The following is a 20,720-nucleotide window of genomic DNA, read 5'->3' as shown; positions in this document are numbered from 1 at the left end:
TACTAAGTAATCACAGAAACTCACCAGACTACAAAGAAATATATCATTAAGGTGTTATCAATAGTCTCTGCTTAAACCAAGATGGCACAAGACTCTCAAGGCCATGGGCTACCTGAGTAGGCTCACAGAAATCCCAGATGTAGAGAAATATTATGGAGGATATATTAACCTGAGAGAAAGGAACACCTTGTTTGGGCTCATGATATTTACAAAAACATCTTGTTTGTTATTATGATAGTTACAAGTCCACCATGTTTGTTCTAAATATTCATCCCGATATTGACAAGAAATTTTATCAAGTTCCCTGAACAGTTTCCTATAAAAGACAGATCATAATGCTCTTGGTTGCAACCCTGTTGGGACCCCTCTCTGCCTGTGTCTCTTCCTTCTCTCTCTGTGTGTCTCTCATAAATAAATAAATAAAATATTTTCAAAAAATCCTTAAAAAAAGTTTTAAAGAAGAGAGGCTTTGTCAAAAAAAAAAATAGAGAAAAGAGGCATTGTCTAATATTGAGACCAAATCTATTTGTCATTTCAGCATAGAAAATTTCTCTGAAAAATGTTTAGGAAACTAATATATTGATAATATATGAACCCTCAAGATAGGTTGAGATCAAAAGTAATTGCATGGGAAAGCTATTCATGAATCAAGTTTCTTTTTTTTTTTGCAAGCTAGGTAAAATGTGGTAAACACGGTATAAAACATCAGGAATTGAGAGCTATAGTTCTCCCCTGATTTTTCTAATAACAATAGAAAGACATAATGATGTGGCTCCAGGATTTGATTATGTCTTCTTAGAGAAAAAGCTTTTTCCCTCCAGGAGAATTGTTTAGTGTGGAGTACAGGATCTACTGAAAATAAGAGTAAAGAATTTGATGTAATTATTTTGTGCTCTGTATTCTTAACTACTTAGACTATATTATCAGCCTATGCTGGAAGTAAATTATATGAAAGTATAGTTTAAAATTGGATACAGATAACATTCTAATCCTACTAATTCACTTTATATCTCAAAATCATTCTTTTTGGCATGAGGAAAGCCATAAAAACCAAAAAAGCAGATTTTTCTACCAAGCACAATGTTCCTGTTTTTCTAATGAAGAAGCTGTTGAAATGGAGGTGGAAATGAAATAATATTAATGTGATTTGTACTATAAGAATATATCCAAAATATTTGCTTCAAGCCACTTTTCCTGATTATCTATCTATATACCTATCTCTCTAATAAAAGAGATTGATGTTCATTAATTTTTTTTTATTTTTGGTTGTTTATACTGGGCAGGACTCAGTCATATCTTCTCTTTAAAACTACTTTTAGAAAAGTCAACTTGAGGTAAGAAAATAATTTTCAGATCAAATCAAATATTTTCAGGTTTATGGTTTAATAACCTAGCTTAGGATTTGTGGCAGTTGGTTGAACTGGTGAGCATTTTCTACTAAAATAATGCTCTGTTATTCATGTAATTTGACCAACTACATGTCTGAAAATATACATTAATTATATACATTAATTTTATGTTGAGTAATTTAGACGACTTAAGTAGGGCACCTGGGTGGCTTGGTGGTTGAGCGTCTGCCTTTGGTCAGGTTGTGATCTTGGGTTTCCTGGGATCCAGTCTTGCATCGTGTTCCCCACAGGGAGCCTGCTTCTCCCTCTGCCTAAATCTCTGCCTCTCTCTCTGTCTCTCATGAATAAATAAATAAAATCTTAAAAAAATAAACCACTTGAGTTAAAACACCTTTGCCCTCTCCCCTGACTCTATAAATGCAATATATTCTCAGTGGAATATGCTCTGATGAGATTTCCATACTCAAACTGCTCTGAATTGCCATGAGCTCAAAATTTCGATCCTCTATATTTGCATAGGTCAGTATAATAATAAACCAATTAAAAACCAGCAAAAAAAGAATCTGATGCAATAAGTTGTTTCAGGCAGTTTAGGACATGGCCATGAACTTGTACCTTTACATGTGAGTTTAGGAACACTTCTTACATACATACATACATACATACATACATAAAATACAATATAAGTTTTTTTTAAAAGATTTTTATTTATTTATTCATTAGAGACACAGAAAGAGAGAGAGAGAGACTGAGAGAGAGAGAGAAGGAGAAGCAGGCTCTCGATCCCGGGACTCCAGGATCATGCCCTGGGCTGAAGGCAGGTGTTAAACCACTGAACCACCCAGGGATACCCACAATATAGGTTTAGTAATATACTTTTATAGGGAAAGTAAAACAGGGTTTTATGTTTTGTGAAACTTGTAGCAATGAAGTGAAACTTTTGTGAAACTTGTAGCAATGAAGTGAAAGGGGAAATTAAATTTGCTAATTAAAGTTTAACAATGGATCTTGTGGATTAAACAGTGTCTTTGGTTTAGAACAGTCTCCAGACGTATTAGGCAATTCAAAATTAGAGCCCTGACGGGGATCCCTGGGTGGCTCAGCGGTTTAGCGCCTGCCTTTGGCCCAGGGCGCGATCCTGGAGTCCCGGGATCGAGTCCCACATCAGGCTCCTGGCATGGAGCCTGCTTCAAAAAAAAAAAAAAAAAAAAAAAATTAGAGCCCTGAAAGAGCTATCATATATCAGAAGGAAGTTTCCTCCCTCTTCCCAGTTAAAATGGTGTCTGGCTGAGATGTGTTCCTGCTGCTAATAACTGTGGAAAGTTGGGCTGGAATTTGTTGAAAATTATAGGAGGCATTTTTTTTCTTCTGTTTTCTAGTAAGGGTTAATGTTTTTGGCTGAGCTTCTTCCTCTGACCCAATGCCTACCATTCCAAAGTGTTTGTCCCCACCTCATTCAGGGGTTACTTAAGTATGAGTTCTGATAAATCTTTAGCTTGAGTGATTCATCCCATACTCTTTGTTTCCACAGCTGCTACATAGTAGTTTTGAGACTTTTCCTTTCAAATACTACATGTTTTTCCAGAAAATAGAGAAGGGATGCATCATAATTCATTCTAAAAGACCAAGAGTACATTTACACCAAAGCCAGATGAAGCTCTCGTGAGAAAAGCAAAAACAGATCAAAAGCCCTTATTAATATTGATGCAAAAATCATCAACAAAATATTAGCATACTAAATCCAGCAACATATAACTAGGATTATATATCATGACCACGTGAGATTTCTCCCAGGAACTTAAATTTGCCTAACATTTGTAATTTAATTAATTAAATATACTAAATTAAAGGAATAAAGAACAAATATCACATGATCTTCTAAATCTCAAGAATAGAGCATTTGATCAACTACAACATGCATTTATGATAAAACCCCACAATAAACTTAGAACAGAAGGAAAATTTCTAAGCCTGACAAAGGACTATGAAAAACCTACATCAAATTTACTTAATGTTGGAAGCCTGAATGCTTTCCCCTCAAATGGGAAAGAAGTCAAGGAGGTCTACTCTTGTTACTTCTGTTTGACTCTGTCCTAAAGATTCTAACCAGTACAATCAGCTGAAAGGAAAAAAAAAAATGCATTCAGATTGGAAACAAAGGAGTAAAGGTAAAATAAAATTGTCAGATCAGTCACGTTTGTATGTTTTTGTTCATTGTTTCAAATTATGAGAATAAAATATACTTAGTACGTAAAATATGGAAGACTAAAAAAATCGACAAAGAAAAATGGCCCATATTTACACTGCCCAGAATATGCCTAAATAAACATTTTGGCATTGTCTTAGTCTGTTTGGGATGCTATAACAAAATACAGCAGATTGGGTAGCTTATAAACAACACAGATTTATTTTTCACAGTTCTGGAGGCTGGAAGTCCATAGAGATATGAGCGCCCACATAGTTGGGTGAGGGCCCTCTTCTGGGTCATAGACTTCTCACTGTAAGTCACATATGGGAAGGGCCGAAGGACCTCTGTCTGATCTCTCTTAGAAGAGCACTAATCCCATTCATGAAAGCTCCACCTCATGATCTAATCAAATCCCAAAGGCCTCACCTCCTCACATCATCACTCTGGGCTTTAGGATTCCAACATGTGAATTTTGGAAGGACCAAACATTGAGACGATAGAAGGCATATTTCATTTTTTCTAAGAAAGTTATTTTCTGCATAGTCAGCGTTGTATGATATAGGACAGTTTTCCATACATAATAGTAAAAAAAATTGAAATCCAATTATTAATGAATCCAATTATTAATCCAATTAAATGAAATTATAATTATTAATGCATTTATAAATCCTAATTCAGATATTCTCCATTGTTGACCCTTTGGTTTCTAATGCTGCCTCTATAAATCATACAATGATTAATCTATCTTATATACATTTTTTCTCATTTTAGAGTAATTCCTTGAGATTTCTAGAATGTGATTGGGACTAATATACAAAAGCACTTGCTGTAGATTGTCAAATCATTTTCCAGGATGCTTTTGATCAGCATATTTGCTAACAGTATTTGCTAATACTGTTAGCATCACACAATCTCCAGTGTCATATATATAATTTAACTTTTACTAAATTAAATACAAAGTTGATGCTCTTCCAACTTAGTATTATTATGATAACTAATGAAGTTGAAGTCTTAAAATATATGCATTAGACATTCATCTGTTTTTGTTGTTGTTGTTAAATAACAGAGAAGTCTGTGAAACAGTTGTAAGGTTTAAGAAATCACTATAGAGTGAAGACTCAGATAACCATCAGTCAGGTCAAGAAAGAGAAATCACCAGTCCTTCAGAAATCATCAGCCACAACTCCTTCCTTACCATCTAAGAATAACAACTAATCTGACTGCAATGGCCAATTCATTTTTTTCTACTTTTTGTCGTATTTTTACTATCCCATCGTTGGGATATGCATCACAAAACCTAATGTTTAACTTGCTATACTTTGGATGGAACTCAACAAACTGGGGTGATATATTGCGTAATCTATTGTATTTGAGCTTCTTTCAAATCCTACATACACAGTCATGTAGAATTCACCCATGTTATGTAATGCTATAGTTTATTTTTCTGCATAATTTCATTGTATATATACATTACTTTTTTCCATTTCTACTACTGATGGATATCTTAAAAGTTCCCAGTTTGGACTATGAAAAATAAAGGATCTATTAATTATTCTTGTAAATGCTTCTTGGTGCATTCACACATGCATTTTTATTGACTACATACCTACCTAGGTGTGGGTTTGCTGAGTAGGAGCAGTTGTGCCTGTTCATCTTTAGTAGATGATGCTGGACTTTTTACAAAGTGTATATGTCAATTTCCTCTGCTTCCAAAAACATGTAAAAGCTTCCCTTGGTGTAAATCCTTGCCATGCCTCATCTTGTCCATCTTTTTCCTTCTTTGGATCGTGATGGTAATATATTGCTACTGTAATATACACTTCTGGCCTTAGACTTATTGGCCACTTGGCTATCCTCTCTACTCTCTTTTATAAAAACTTATATGTCATCTTCTTTTTCTTGTCAATTGGTAAACAAACTAAATATAAAGTCTGTCTCTTGTATATGATGCTAATATCTAATATCTTCTCCCACTCTGTGGCTTATATTTTCTATCTCTGAATTGCATCTTTTGATGTTAAAAATATAGTCAAATATACATAACTTTTCCCTTAGGTTCATATTTATATCTCCTTTAAAAATATTCCTACCAAAGATCATAAAAGTATTTCTATATAAAATTGCAAAAACTTACTGTTTTGCCATTCTTACTTATTTAAGAAAGTCTTTAAATATTATACAAGAGATATAGAGCCCAAATACACCAGTATAACTTTGGATTTCCTGATTTTGCACAAATCGAGTTTACTTTCTTCTAGTTCATTGCTTGACAGCAATATATCATTCCCTTAATGTTCGATTTCCACAGTTAATTAATAAAAGTCCCAGTTAGTGACCTTTGTTTGTATTGCAGGTGTGTGTGGTGAAACCAGGGACAGAAAAGTGAAATTTTTTTCTCAAGCAATAAGGAACACACTGAGGTAAGCTCGACTACCTCATTTGTGCTACAGTCCTATGGAAGAATAAACCACTCAGTTACGTTGACACTCCTGCTGTATAATCAATGCAATCCATAATGAGCACAGACAGCAGTGTAAATATCACACTGCAACACATGTCAAGGAAAACAATTCTTAAAAAAACACCCATTTTCTCTAATGTGTTTCTATAGGAACTGAAATTGGATGTCAGCCTGATGCCTGTAAATAGATTATTTTTGAATCTGAAGGTCTATGCTGGAAGAAGCCATTAGTTCTCAATCCTGAACAAATCATGCTGGATCATGAAAAGTGGTCTGGTGACAAATTGATCTGGTTATTGTATTTTAGAGTCTAAAAACTATGGAAGCAAGAGTTGTAATTAAACATCTTTTTATTCAAGCACATGGTGAAAAGGTCACTTTAGTTTTCAGTCAAGAATATGGATCTGAATTCATTAATATTCATTCATCATCAAACATTCATTGAATGCTAAGTATGCATTTACTGCAGTCACTCTGTTGTCCACGAGAGTTCCAGAAACATCTATTATTGCCCTTAAGGACCTCTTAGTTTGCTATAAACGTATCTTCTGTACCGGAAAGATTGCATTTTCAATAATCTGCTCCAATTGTGTGTGTGTGTTAGTGTGTGCATGCATGCACACATTTCCTAATGAGGGCTTATCTGAGTGTGTCTCAAGATAACAATAAAGATTGAATTAATAATTGATTTTAAGGCTCTGATGAACTTATAAATTAGAAGTCAGTGTAGTACTTTATCCATTTTAAAAAGTAATCTTGCAATATTTTCATTATGCAAGATAAGGCACCAGCTATTTTCCAATTTTGAAAACGTATATGAAGGACCATATTCAATATTTTAAAGCAATTTGACCGATTAAGTATTTAAAACTCATCAAGGCATTTCTAAGCAGACAAATGTATTCTTTCATATTTTCATAACACAATTATACTCCATTAAATAACTTCTATATAATATGAAATAAATTTTTTTTGTGAATTTGTGAGTGTGTAGCAGTAAATCAATAGCAGAAAGCGCAGAGCATTAGATGTTCATTCTGATGACTGGATTTTTCTTTTCAACTATGAAATTTTCCTTTTCTCTAAAAATATTAACACATTTTGTTCTTTCTGATCTTGTTCTTACACTTATCTTCATCTTGCATAATATGTATTTCCCCTATTTATTTGATTTATTGTCAGCCTCCATGTACCCCCATTGGATTGTAAGCTTCAGTGGAGCAGAAAATATTGTCTCTTAGCACACAGTTTTGTTCCTACCACTCATAAAAATGCCTGGTACATAGTGAGAGCTCATACTTTTCAGTGAATACATTTGAGTGACTGAATTAAAAAATCTAGGAATAATTTCCAGAGTAATAAAAATTTTCTCCTCACTAGCAACTGTCCAGGTTGCCCTCTTGTTTAGCTAACTACTGGATAGCATCAGAAAATCCTATTTCTTTATGCTTCCTGGATTGAATATAGGTACTCTATAGTCAAAGAGCTGTTTGTACTACAAGTTATTACCCTAGCTCTCTTGTATAGTAAGAAATGTGGGATGGTATCAGCTTTTGGAAAATTTCCCCAATGTTCTAGGGGGGGCATATACATGGTTACCATATTACCACATGTGGACCAAATAGAGAAGGGATGAGGAATCTGTCCAAAGCTCCACTGAAGAAGTTAGCTAAAGACCTATTTTATTGGGTATCATTGTTTCTAACATATACCAGAATTATTTGGTACAAATAAATATGCTCATTTTAAACATGGCCTGTCATTCTATGGATAAATCAAGTGACAATTTTTGAAAAGAGAGAAATAAGCCATCTGTTGTTCATGTCAATGAGAGTCTGCTCTAGATTAATGTGTCTTTCCATATAATGACTACTTTGGGGTAACTAAAGCAGTAGAAAACTGTCTCAGTCCTTTGTTACTGCGTTTATCTTGCTCTTCTTTTTAAACAAGACTGAGCAATTTCCTGCCTGATTTCCTCAGAAGACCTATTAATAATTACCTTTTCCTTCTTGCCCTAGAAGTCACCTCCACTTTAATCATTAAGCCTCTGATTAAATGACAATATTTTATCACTAAGGAGTGTAATGTTTGGAACCAAAGAGCTTAAATCTGTGAAGAGTGTGAAGTAACATGTGTCACAGCAGTCATGTTACTAAATAACTATGGATGGGATTTAAGAAGTGTGGCAAATTGTATACTTTTAGGAAATATGTTTTATTGACTTTGTGCTTTACAGAGAATATGAATCTTTGGGATTTTCTTAAATTGCTTTGCGAGCATTATTTTGCCAAAATTATTAAAGTCATAGTTAACAGATGTTTTATCTAAACCACACAAATCAATTCCAAAAGATTATTGGAATTCTATGGCTCCATTTTATATAATATTTGCTAGAGTTTCTTATTCAGGTAAGAGGGATAACTAGATCATGTAGTCTTCTGTAGAATTTATTTTGTTTCTATTTTGATGTATATTGTCTGCACATAGTTTTAAAAAGTAGTCAAAGGCCCCCCCCCCAAAAAAAAACAGTTCCCCCACACTACCCATAACACACTCACTTTCCAAGCTTTAAAACATTTTCAATTTTTTATCTGTTCTGATGTAAACATAGCAGTTGCAAAAAGAAAAAAATAGGCTTGTGCTATTTTTTTTTCCTACATACATTACCTATCGTCTACTACCGAAGAGATAAATTCTTTTAAATTTATTGCTGAGAAAAGATGCACTGGAGATCAGCTTTTGAGATCTTGCAAATCTGAAAACATTCTCATTTTACTTTCACATTTGATTGGTTGCTTGTCTGGTTTAGATTTTCAGTTGCAAGTAAATTTGCTTTAGAATTTCTAAGTCATTCTCATTCTGGTCCTTCACTTGAGGACCAGAACTTAGTTCTCTCATTTTGCAGGCTTTTAGCATATTCTTTTTAGCTTTATTGGTTTGCAATTTCACAAATGATGTGCCTTTTTGTGTGTATATGTCTTTTATCTGCTGAGCATTTTATACACCTTTTCAGTGTGAAAACTCGAATTCGTTAGTTATGCAACTATATTTTTTAAATGTAATTTTAAAATAATTTCTTCAGCTCCATTTTTCTTCTTTTTTTCCCTTTCTGTAACTCATGTTGGTTAGACTAACTATATTACGTAACTTTCCTGTCATCTCTCTGTTATTCTGTGTGACAGTATTTTCTGAATTTTCCCATCTGTCTAATGGTTTTTGAGTCTGTAATTTGTTTTTTTTTTTTTTTTAATTTCCAAAGGCTCTTTGTTATTATCTAAATGTTCTTTTTTACCTTTTTAGTAATAAACGGGTCACTTGTAAGGAACAAAATATCTTCTTCTGTGAGTATATTAACTATAAATTTTTCTTATTGTTTGTCCTTTTTTTCATTTGTTTTAATTTCTTCTCAGGTTAAGAAGTTTTGTTTACTGAAGTGTCTCAGTTTTTAGAACAGCAGTTGGTCAACAAATATTTGTTGAATAAATAAGTGAATGGATGGATGAATATTTGGCAGTCTTTCTTACTTAAAAATGAGATAGTGAAAGTCTAGTTCATGGGGTGACCTAGTCAACATCTGTTTTACAGTAAAGAAGTCACAGGGAAAGAGCTGGACCATTTGGTTTAATGAGCCTCAGACGCTAATGTCTATAGACCTTTTCTCTTGGTCCTGTTCCTAAAAGCATTTTCTAATCTCTGGCTTGATGGAAGTGAAGGTAGGCAAGTCTGCCTTCTCAGATCTTTTTTTTTTTTTTTTTTTTTTTTTTTCTTCTCAGATCTTTAACCTGAGTGGGGAAAAGATGCTAGAAGGTCTCATCTTCTTCCTTATCTAGACTTTCACTTAATCCCAGTGTTTTCAGAATGGCGGCTCACCTGATTAGCCTGAAAGGGTACCTGTCACTATATCCAGTCTCTGGTTCAGTTTTTCTAGGTAGTGAAGCCCCACTGTCTGCTGGGCTGTGCTGGAGGGGTTTCTCTTCTATGGATGGGGTGAGAGATGAGATTTAGAGATTACATGCTTCCTGTACCCACCTTCAACTATGCATATACAGATTTCAGCACCACTTTTCACCCAACTCTCAAAGCAGGTGAAAGATTTAGTGTATAAAATTAGAGGATGCTTAGTTACATTTGAATTCCAGGAAACAGTGAAATTTTTTTTACAATAAGTATGTCCCATGAAATATTTGGGACAGGGATCCCTGGGTGGCGCAGCGGTTTGGCGCCTGCCTTTGGCCCAGGGTGCGATCCTGGAGACCTGGGATCGAATCCCACGTCGGGCTCCCGGTGCGTGGAGCCTGCTTCTCCCTCTGCCTATGTCTCTGCCTCTCTCTCTCTCTCTCTGTGACTATCATAAATAAATAAAAATTAAAAAAAAAGAAATATTTGGGACATATCTGTGCCAAAAAATGTTATTTACTTTTCAAATTTAACTTAGTGTCTTCTGTTTTACATGGCAACTCCACCAGATTCACCAATTGCCTTCAAGTCCTAATCTCTTCTGGAGTATTTTGCTAAATCATTGAATCGGGTTTTATGAGCATTCCCCTATGCTGGTATTATCTAGGTTTCAACTTTCTGTGCTCTGAAAGTCAGCATGAGTCCACACACTTTGCATCTACCTAAAATATTATTGATGTATTTTACCTGTGTTCTTTTCCTTTCTCTTCCCTGTGTGTCCTAGACTATATACTTTTTGTTCATTGATTGTCTTTTTATTTGTTGTTGGAGTTTTTGGACAAAGTGACGATGAACAAATGCATTTCATATGACAAGTTTACCTGGAGGCCTTTGTGATTATTTTAAAACTTTGAGGTTTAGTTTCCAAAATATTCCTTCACATAATATTTTGCATTTTTCCAGAATAATTATCAAGAAGTCAATGAATGCCCAGAACTAATATTTTTACAATGTTGTGATGTTTCTCTTGGTTTTATGTGCAAATTGTAAAAGGAAGCCTATGGAAAACTTTTATTTTCACATCCAATTAAACTATTTAAACTCAATAATTAAGTACTTTGACTTGATGAAATTGTTTATGTTTTTTAATGATTTATTTACTTTAGAGAGAGGGTGATTAGAGGAGGGGACAGAGGGAAAAGGAGAGAGAATTTCAAGCAGTTCCCTGCTGAGTGTGGAGCCTGACACATGGCTCTCACAACCTGTGAGATCATGGCCTGACCCAAATCACAAGTGGGACACTTAACCAACTGAGCTACCCAGGCACCCTTGCTTAATTAAATTTAATACGGGCTACTAAATTATATGATGTACGTATGTGGAAAAGAGAAATAATTTTGATATGCATGCTTCTTATTGCACAAACAAGGATGCAATCAGCAGTTTCAAACCTAAACAATAAAGTCAGGATTGATTTTACACTGTCAAAGAAATCTTTAACAACAGAAAAGATTTTCATTTATTTGCACCTAGTAAACTCAAATATACATGAGCATGTTTAGTAAATTAAATGGAAAGATTGTTTTATGTGCCTTAAGGAGACATTATAGTACATGTTCTAAAAGATAAATGAAGAGAGTTGAAATACAGCATAAGATTGAGCATTTGTCAAATCAAAATTGAAGGTAGCAGCTAGTAAATTGGATTTTCTTTTACAGTAATGTGTAGTTCACCTTCTATCACTGTAACAAATATTATAATATATACTTTACAACATCGTATCTTTCATCTACTTTTGTTGCTGAAATTTTAAGAATAAGATGGGTCTTTAGTGTTGCTCGACCACAATTCACTGTTAAGCATGCAAAGTGTGTTTCCTTAAGGATGTGTTTTTCCACAGAGAAAATATTAGCCATCAATTGTCAACTCAGATACAGAATAAATAGCACTATCAGTACTCAGTTCAGGTTCAAAGGAGTCTCTGAATTGTGGTATTGAGTCAGCTAGAGGTACTAATCATCTCAGGGCTCAGCTGTTCTCAACTGCAGGGAAAGACAACTTGGGTATTTCATTGAATCTTTTTTTCTCCCAGATGCTAAAGAATAAATGGAAGAACAGGAAAAGAACACTTCTTTGTTCATCAAATCACAGAAAGTGTCTGCTAACTCAGGTGGTATGTAAGAATACATTACAATTGAGTAAAAAAGGAAAACAAAAAACAAAAAAAAACCCACACCCAAAAAAATCCATTTTCCCCAGGAATTTTAAAACATTTATATTGTGATTTTGGGGTATTTGACAAACAGATACTAACTGATTTATGATCAGTGATGAAAAATATCTGATGACTTTCGCCTCCCCTGCAAGAGATAGAAAATCCAGTTTTTGTGGGACTGGATTTCTTAAGCTAATGTGATATTTGATACAAAGAATTCTAAAAATTGAAATAGCACCCAGTGCTGAAAGGTAAAAAGTGCATATTTTTATGGAGTTATTTTTCTTTTCAAAGAGGAAGCTTAGTGTTAATTGTTGAGTTTCTGCTATGCACTAACGTGTAATCTGCTGGTGTTGGACTAGTTCACTTTCCGTACCTCTCACAACCCTCTCCATATGGTGAATATTTTTACTGTCATTTTAGAGACCAGAACAATGAGTTTTAGTGAGGTTATAAGCAGCCTTTCAGAGTCATCAGCTAATAAGTGCTGCAGAACAGATTTGAGCCAAGATGACCTGATGTGAAAGCCATGCTTGTATATTACAGTAAGAGTCACATGCAGAACAATCAATCAATCATCCATTCATCCATTTTGGAGAAGGACAAATCCTTTTAAGTATTTAAATATCCACCTGTCTGGTGATTGATAAAGATTTTTAAATTGTTATTTATCTGAAAGCTTGGGGGGGGGTTATTTATGGTAATTGGAATACTGAAATGTTTTAAATGATCCTGAAAAAACTAAATTTATTCCTTCATTGAGGAACTGGGTTATAACACAAAGAGAGGAGGGAGAGCAATGATAAATAGACTAGATAGACAGAGAGATGATAGATAAATGGTAGCTAGATGATAGAGAAACATAGAGATGACATTTAGAGGAATTGCTATGACGACTCAGGAGACACATGTGTTAGTGAAAGGAAATTGCCCATATGGTGCCTCTTCCAGAGACTTCAGTAAAGATTTAAATTACTCTATAACATTAATTACTTTTAACATTGCTTTTGAATATGACACCATTTTGTTACTAACCATAAGGAAGCATAGATTTTATTAGGGCAATATTGAGTGTTTATTAGATGCCAAGTATGATCTTAGATGTTAGGAATACAAAGATGAAAAAAAAAATGAAGCAAAACAAACCCATGATCCCTGCCTTCCGGAAGATTTCAGTTTAGTAAGGGAGGCATATGTGTAATAAAGAAATAATCATGCAAATCATAGTAGAGTCACAATTTTCATAAGGGTTCTGGAGGAAAGATAACAGTACACTTTAAGTAAAGATATGGGCAGGGAGATATTTTGAGGATATTATATTTAAACACAAAACTGACAAAGTATAAAGAGTTAAAGCACCAGGAGAAGTCTTCCCTGGTGTTTCAGTATTGACCTCTCTGAGGCAAGAGAGTATCCTCTCTCCTATCAGATGATCTGCTTTAGGGACGGAGGAAACAAGTGCAAAGATGCTGAGAGGAGAACATGGTTGTGTGCCCAGAGAAGCTAATAAACCAATGATACTGGAGTAATGAAAGATGGATGATTTCAGAGACAAAGGCAGGAATAGTATTAGGTTAGGCTTTATCAAGATTTTCTAAATTATTCCAAGTACTACAGAAAGCCTTTGAATGTTGAGAACAGAGAAGTCATATGATCCAGTGAAATTTTTCAGTGGAATGGCTGTGTGGAAAAGAGCCTCCAGGGGCCAGGATGAAGCAAAGAGATTGTCCATGAGGCTGATGTGATTGTGGAGAGAGGAGTGATGGTGCTCAGTCCAAGGTGCTAATACAGGAACAAGTTAGGAAGTGAGAAGTAGTTGGACTCATGAGATATATTGTAATTAGAACTGATAAAATTTTGTTAAGAATTAAACATGAGATGAGAGAAAATATATAAGTATCAAAGGAGTTTTGATAGAAAAATATAGCAGTGACTATTAGGGATTTCGTTATTTTCTTATTCTATTTATTTTGTTCTATTCTATTCTATTTTATTATGTTTTATTTTGAGGAAAGCTATTAAGCATGTTTGGCAGCTGGTAAGAATGAGTCTGTACAGAGGAGGTAAAAATTAATTTGAAGGAGAGAAGGGAGATAATTTTGAGTTGAATTCTTTAGTAGCAGGAAGTGATAGGACCTATTAAAAATCAGTTGTTTATCTTAAGTAATGGCACAGGCAGTTCATCTGGTTTAATTGAAGAGAAATACATCTATGCATGTGCTTATTGAAAGTGGGAAGATGGAAAAGGTAACATTGATTATTTTATTTCTGTGAATATCTAAGCAAGGTCAATGGCTGAATGAGGGAGTGAAGATTCGGGTAAAAAGCAAGAAAAAATGTGAAATGTATAGTTTGGAAAGAGGGATTGTGAATTTGCTTGCAGCATAGGATAATATTAGCATAAGGATATCAGGATGTAAGACTACTTTTCTGAGCTAACATAACAAAACACTTGTTTCCCAGCTAGATTTAAATTTTTGTCCCTAATACTTGAAAACTGTCCCTAATACTCAAAATACTGGTGTCTACTGAGCACGTGAAATGTCACATGTGTTATTTGTGTGCATGTGTATGTGTGCACATGTTTGCACACATGTGTGCACACTTCATGTGTTATGAATCCCTCTCCTATCCCAGTTACTTTGCATGTATGTTGGATTGTATTTTCAATTGCATAAATGAGACTATTTTGCACCAGACTGTTTTGCACCAGAGTAAAACTTTAGAGACAAAGTGTGAGGGAGCACATGTACACACAGTTTTATAAGAAAGGGGATAAACTAAGATTAATGTATTTATCAAAGGCTTATAATGTGTCAGGTGCTTCATGAGTGGCACGTTTCATTTAATCCTGGCAACATGACTAGGATAGGCATTGTTATTCCCTCTTTGAAAAGCACAAGAAAATTGGAGTTAAGGAGCACAGAACCAGAAAAGTGGCAGATGCAAGATTGAAAACCCAGTCTATTTTCCTCCAAAAACTGTGTGCTTTTCAACTATTTCACGCTGCATTATTATTTTCCATAAAGACAAGTGTTAAGTGTTTCTAGAGGCAGATCTCTTCTAAATCCCAGGGTTTCCCATAAATCAGATACACCAGTCCCACTTGGGGGCTCCAAAGTCTTGCCTTCATTACTCAATCTCACTTTTTTCCTATTACCTCTATGAAAAAGTGACAAAAAGGCAAGACCCGATTTCAGAACTATCTTTGGATACACGTGCAAAACAAATGAATTGAGGGCAGAAGGGGAAAGTCTTGTCAGAGCCACTCTGATCCTTTGGGCTTGGGCTTCCTTGGGTAGTGACTGGGTCATGAGCTAGGCCAAGCCTCCACACCGAGTTCAAAACAATCATTCTTTGAAGTTGTGTATTTTCAGGAACATTTCTTTCTTCCTTTATAGGCTTACAGGAATGAAAATCTGTTAGATGACACGCAACCTGCCCTTTCAAAGCTCCTCAAGGACCCTGGGGATTTTGCAGCCATCTGGAATTTGCTGTCATGCTGTGATTTCTGCAGGTTTGTTTAACTTTTAATCTCTCTAGTCACATCTTTTATTATTCACTCTATGCATAATTTTTGCATTATATAGTCTTTTTTTAAGAAACAGTGGGCTGAAATTGCTCAATTTAATCACAAATGTGACTCTGAAAGGACTCAATGTCTTAAAAGTTATTTCCCTACTTCCTCACATTTAAAAAAAATAAAATGTGTTTTGGCTGCAACATATTTGTTGCTCAGAAATTAAATCCCATCCTCCAAAGGAATGCAGTATAGAGTAGGTTTGAATGAAGGCTACGTGCTTTAGGGATTCATTATTAGCAACCAAGATAACTTCCATTTATCTATTTATTTGCTATCTGCATTTTCCTAGTAGTGCCCTTGGATTTTAGTCATTTATTATGTTTCTAAGCAATAGCATTTTAAGCCCAGAGAGAGAATTGCTGACTATATAATTATGGACCCTAAAAAATGAGTTTGCTGAAGATTAATTAATTACCAGGTAACCGTTTGCCTAAAACTCATCTTTTTTTTTGAATACAGTGGCACCTTTTTACCTTTTTTCTTCACAACAGTTTTCATTTTAAGGGAAGTTTCCATTTTCTTCCCAGAAGTTCAAGGGGTCCCTTGACACCCCACCAACTTTGAGGAGCCTGTATTAGTGCTGCTGCTCAGCATCTCTCACAGGTATGGCTTCACTGAATTGCATGCACCTACTTGCATACTAAGTCATCATCTTTTCTATGACCATTGCTGTGTTTGCTCAATTCTATATCCAAGTATCTCACAATATTATTTGTCACTCTCTGCTTCTCTCAGAATTCTGCTCAAGTCATCGCAGTATCATTTCCAGGGATGGATTCTGACCTCTAGCCCAAACCATTAGTAGAATCCTACTCTGAGCTGAATAGAATATCCTGTCACCACTCTCCTGTCCATTTGACTTATAGCATTTCTCGTGTCTAGGATTGTGTTTTCCTCACCTGCAAGACACCACCAGTTTTGATTCAACTAAATGTCCCTCTCCTATCCCAGTTACTTTAATTTATGTCACCCAGGCCAGAGAACACCCTGATCTTGGCAGATGGTAGAGTTTTCAGCTTTGCTACTGTAACGGATCTAAAGAAGAATTTGTCCACCTGATGATACACACCAAACCACTAAAAATACTGACACTGAGCTTTCACAGTGAAGGAAGATAGGGTTATTTATTGGTGTGATGACACACAGGAGAATGGGGATCTGATGCTCAAAAGTCCTGAACTCCCCCAATGGCTTGCAACTGAGGGTTTTTTAAGGGCAAAAAAATCAATGGTAGGGGTTTAAGGTATGGGTTCTTCTGATTGCTCAAGGATTGGGTAAACTTCAAGATTGACTACCTGGGGATGCCTGGGTGGCTCAGCCACTGGTCATCTGCCTTCTTTCTGCTTAGGGTGTGATCCCAAAATATGGATCAAGTCCCACATTGGGCTCCCTGCAAGGAGCCTGCTTCTCCCTCTGCCTATGTCTCTGCCTCTCTCTCTCTCTCTGTCTCTCATGAATGAATAAATAAATAAAAAGATTGACTAACTGGTAAAGGTCCATCTGGTTTTATCAAGATTATGGTTGGAAAATCATTTCCTTCCCTGGTCCAGGTCTGTAGAACATCTCAGCAACGTGTGTTAGCAATGCACTCTGTTAGCAAAAGCAGAAGCCATACCCTTGTGACCATTATGATGGTGCAGTTTATTTCAGTTTTTTTCCCTCGGGCTAGATTTTCATTATCTTCAGGAAAGCATATTCTAAGCCCCTTTCTGATGTTTTCCCAATAATCTCTAAGTACAGGCTGTGTGCCCTCCAGACTTAATTCTATTGGTGGTTTTTCACCACTATCTTGTTTCTGTATACATCAAGTATCCTTAAATGCCTGCTATGCACTGATACAGAGATGCAGACCACACAATTTATACAAATATCAAAAAATAAAAAGGAGAAAGGTATTTAATTTTGAGGTAAAGATTCAAAAAAATCAAAGCCATAAATGAAAGATATGGTAAGTCTTATATCGACTTTTAAAATATTTTATGAAAAAGAATGTGATTGGAGTCATTTTAAAATGGAGTTGGAATGAGCAGTCATTAGAGAGGAATTGCTTTACTCACCTTTATTTGAACTAGACCAAAATTTTGGACTGGACAAAACAGCAACTGTTTTGCTTCTCAAACAGGCAGTTTGAGAAGTCAGCAGGAAAATGGACATCTTGATCACAAGGCTGATGATTATGGGCTTTCTGCAGATAAAATCAGTAGTTAATTGATTGAGTTTAGCTTGTTAAGACACCCACCAAAGACACCTTCTTTTTCTCTCCTTCAACTTGTGTGTAACTGGTTTCTTCCTTTTTTCCTCATAAGAACCTCCTGCTTTGGGGGCACCTGGGTGGTGCAATTGGTTAAGGACTGGACTCTTGATTTTGGCCCAGGTTGTGATCTTAGGGTTGTGAAATCAAGCCCTGTGACAGTCTCCATAATCAGCATAGAATCTGCTTAACATTCTCTCCCTTCCTCTCTCTCCCCAACTACTCTCCCCCGTCCCCCCACAAAAAAAAAGAAAGAAAAAATCCTGCTTTCATCCTATAAGCAGGAACATTATTTGAGTTTCTACTGAAATCTGTACTCCTCAGATTACAGTTCTTTAATGCCAAATAAACATTGGTTGACTCTCTGTGGCTCTTTATGTTCAATTTGATAATTTTGTATGACACAAAACTCCAAACCAGTTAAAGGACAGAGAAAGACTAGAGGAAATATTTATGTCAGGGATGCCTGGGTGGCTCAGCAGTTGAGTGTCTGTCTGCCTTTGGCCGAGGGTGTGATCCTGGAGTCCGGGGATCAAGTCTCATGTCAGGTTCCCTGCATGGAGCCTGCTTTTCTCTCTGCTTGTGTCTCTACCTCTCTCTGTGTCTCTCATGAATAAATAAATAAAATCTTTAAAAAAAGGAAATATTTATGTCAAATGATGTAATTAGTGTTAAAAAGCAAAAAAGGGAAATCTACAAGTAAATAAGAAAAAGATCGTCAATCTAGTAAATATGAGTAAACAGTATAAACAGGTGATCTAAAGAAGACAGTCTACAAAAGCTTAAAAAGATACCTTTGTAATAGGAAGAAGCTTGGCGTGCCTGATACCATATTGCTTCTGTTTCCCTTGCTACTGTGACCTATAGTGTAAAAACTTCTGTTTAGCCTTGCAGGTAGGCATGTTAATGATCAAAGAAATTTTACTTACGGCTGAGATTTGTAAAAACTGCTTTTCACCAGAAACTTACCTCACCCAAGGACACAAGGAAGTATATACAGACATGACCATGTTATGTTTAAGATTTACAGAAATGACATGACCAGGTTCCTATATGCAAAGATCAACTGACCAAGGACAAAGATATTCCATGACTTTCTTCCTTCCATGACCTTTACAGACCTCTGTCACCTTTTGATTTTAATCTCCTCCTGTTTCCCTCATTTGCTAACATAAAAGAAGCTTCATGTAAGCAGGCTTTCCAAATAAAGTTGCTTTTATTTTCGTACCAACATCTTGCCACTTGACTTTTTGGCCTGTCGTGAAGTGAGCAGAATAAGCTTGGACTCCATTACACCTTTACTTACTGATTCATCACATATTTATAAGTTTTCTATTATGTGTTAGGGACTATGAAAACACTTGAGATAGACAACTAAAAAAACAATGAAAACTCATGCTCTTGTATGGAGGTTAAAAAAGAAATTATCAAGAATTTTTAAAAAAAGAAATTATCAAGAATTAAAAATAAAAAATGAGGTGGAGAAGGTTTCTTTAACAAAGAGCTAATGCAAACAAACTCAGCTCAATCCTGTTATTTTTAGGAAATACAAATTAAAGCAATGGGATTCATTCTTCTATCACATTGGAGTAGAGGAATGATATCAAAATTTAGGGAGTGTTCCGGGTTAAATTGTGTACCCCAAAATATATGTTGAAATTTTAATCCTTAATACTTTAGGATATGACCTTACTTGGGTAGAGGATCTTTGCGGAGGTAATCAAGTTAAAATGAGATCATTAGGTCTAATCCCATATAACTTGAGTCCTCCTGAAAAGGGGAAAATTTGACATAGAAATAGAAATGCACAGAAGGAAGACATGTGAAAACACAGTGAGAAGATGGCCATATAACTGGAATGATGCATTTACAAGCCAAGGAATGCCAAAGATTGCGAACAAACACCAGAAGTTAGACGAGGCAGAGATTCTCCTCTAAAGCTTTCCCAAAGAGCATGGCACTCCTGGTACCTTGATTTTGGACATGTAGCCTCCACAAATATGAGACAAAATTTCTGTTGTTCTAAGCTACCTGGTTTCTGGTACTTTGTTAAAACAGCCCTAGCAAACTAAGACAATGAGTTTGGGGTTATTAGCAGAATCTGTAAAAACTAAAGGACTATTCAAAGGGAAAAGATAGTTACAATATAATTTGAAGGGTGCTCAGATACAGGGAAATAACTTCCCGTGGCAGTTATGCAAAGAGTACCCAATCCATATAGATTGGACAGAGAAAGCTTCTCTCAGGATACATAGCCTTGGCAGATATTCAAGGCCTAACCTAGAATTAGATAACATAAGAAGAGGTTGAACATTTGTACAGGCAGAAGGGCAGCAGTGGGAAAGGCATGGAGACAAGAGGACAGGGCTCTCTGGGACTAAAATTATGCAAGCGTTGTTGGAACTGTGAAAAGGTCAGGGTGAGTGAGGTAGGCAGAGGCTTGTCCATGCAAGGCCCTATTTGACAGGCTACGTAGTTGGCAATCACTCTAGGCAATCAAGAATCATCAGAGGAATTCAAGGCAAAAATAACATCTTAGTGCTTCTTGATGACCAAATCCACTTAAGAGATTATACCTTTATGCAGGGATGCTCTGCTCAAGACCACTTAGCAGAGAAGTGAATGGGAAGCTGAAATCCATCCTGTGTTCTACCTCTCAAGCCACTCACCTGATGTATGGAACATGTGACAACTCTTGTCATTTAAAGACGAGGACAACTTTCTTTAGGACCCTGTGCCATTATTGCAAGCATCCACCTATGCCATTGATCAGGCT

This window comes from Canis lupus, chromosome 23 (genome assembly GCF_011100685.1).
Source record: "Canis lupus familiaris isolate Mischka breed German Shepherd chromosome 23, alternate assembly UU_Cfam_GSD_1.0, whole genome shotgun sequence".
NCBI lineage: Eukaryota > Metazoa > Chordata > Mammalia > Carnivora > Canidae > Canis > Canis lupus.
Note: the sequence above shows the minus strand (reverse complement) of the source record.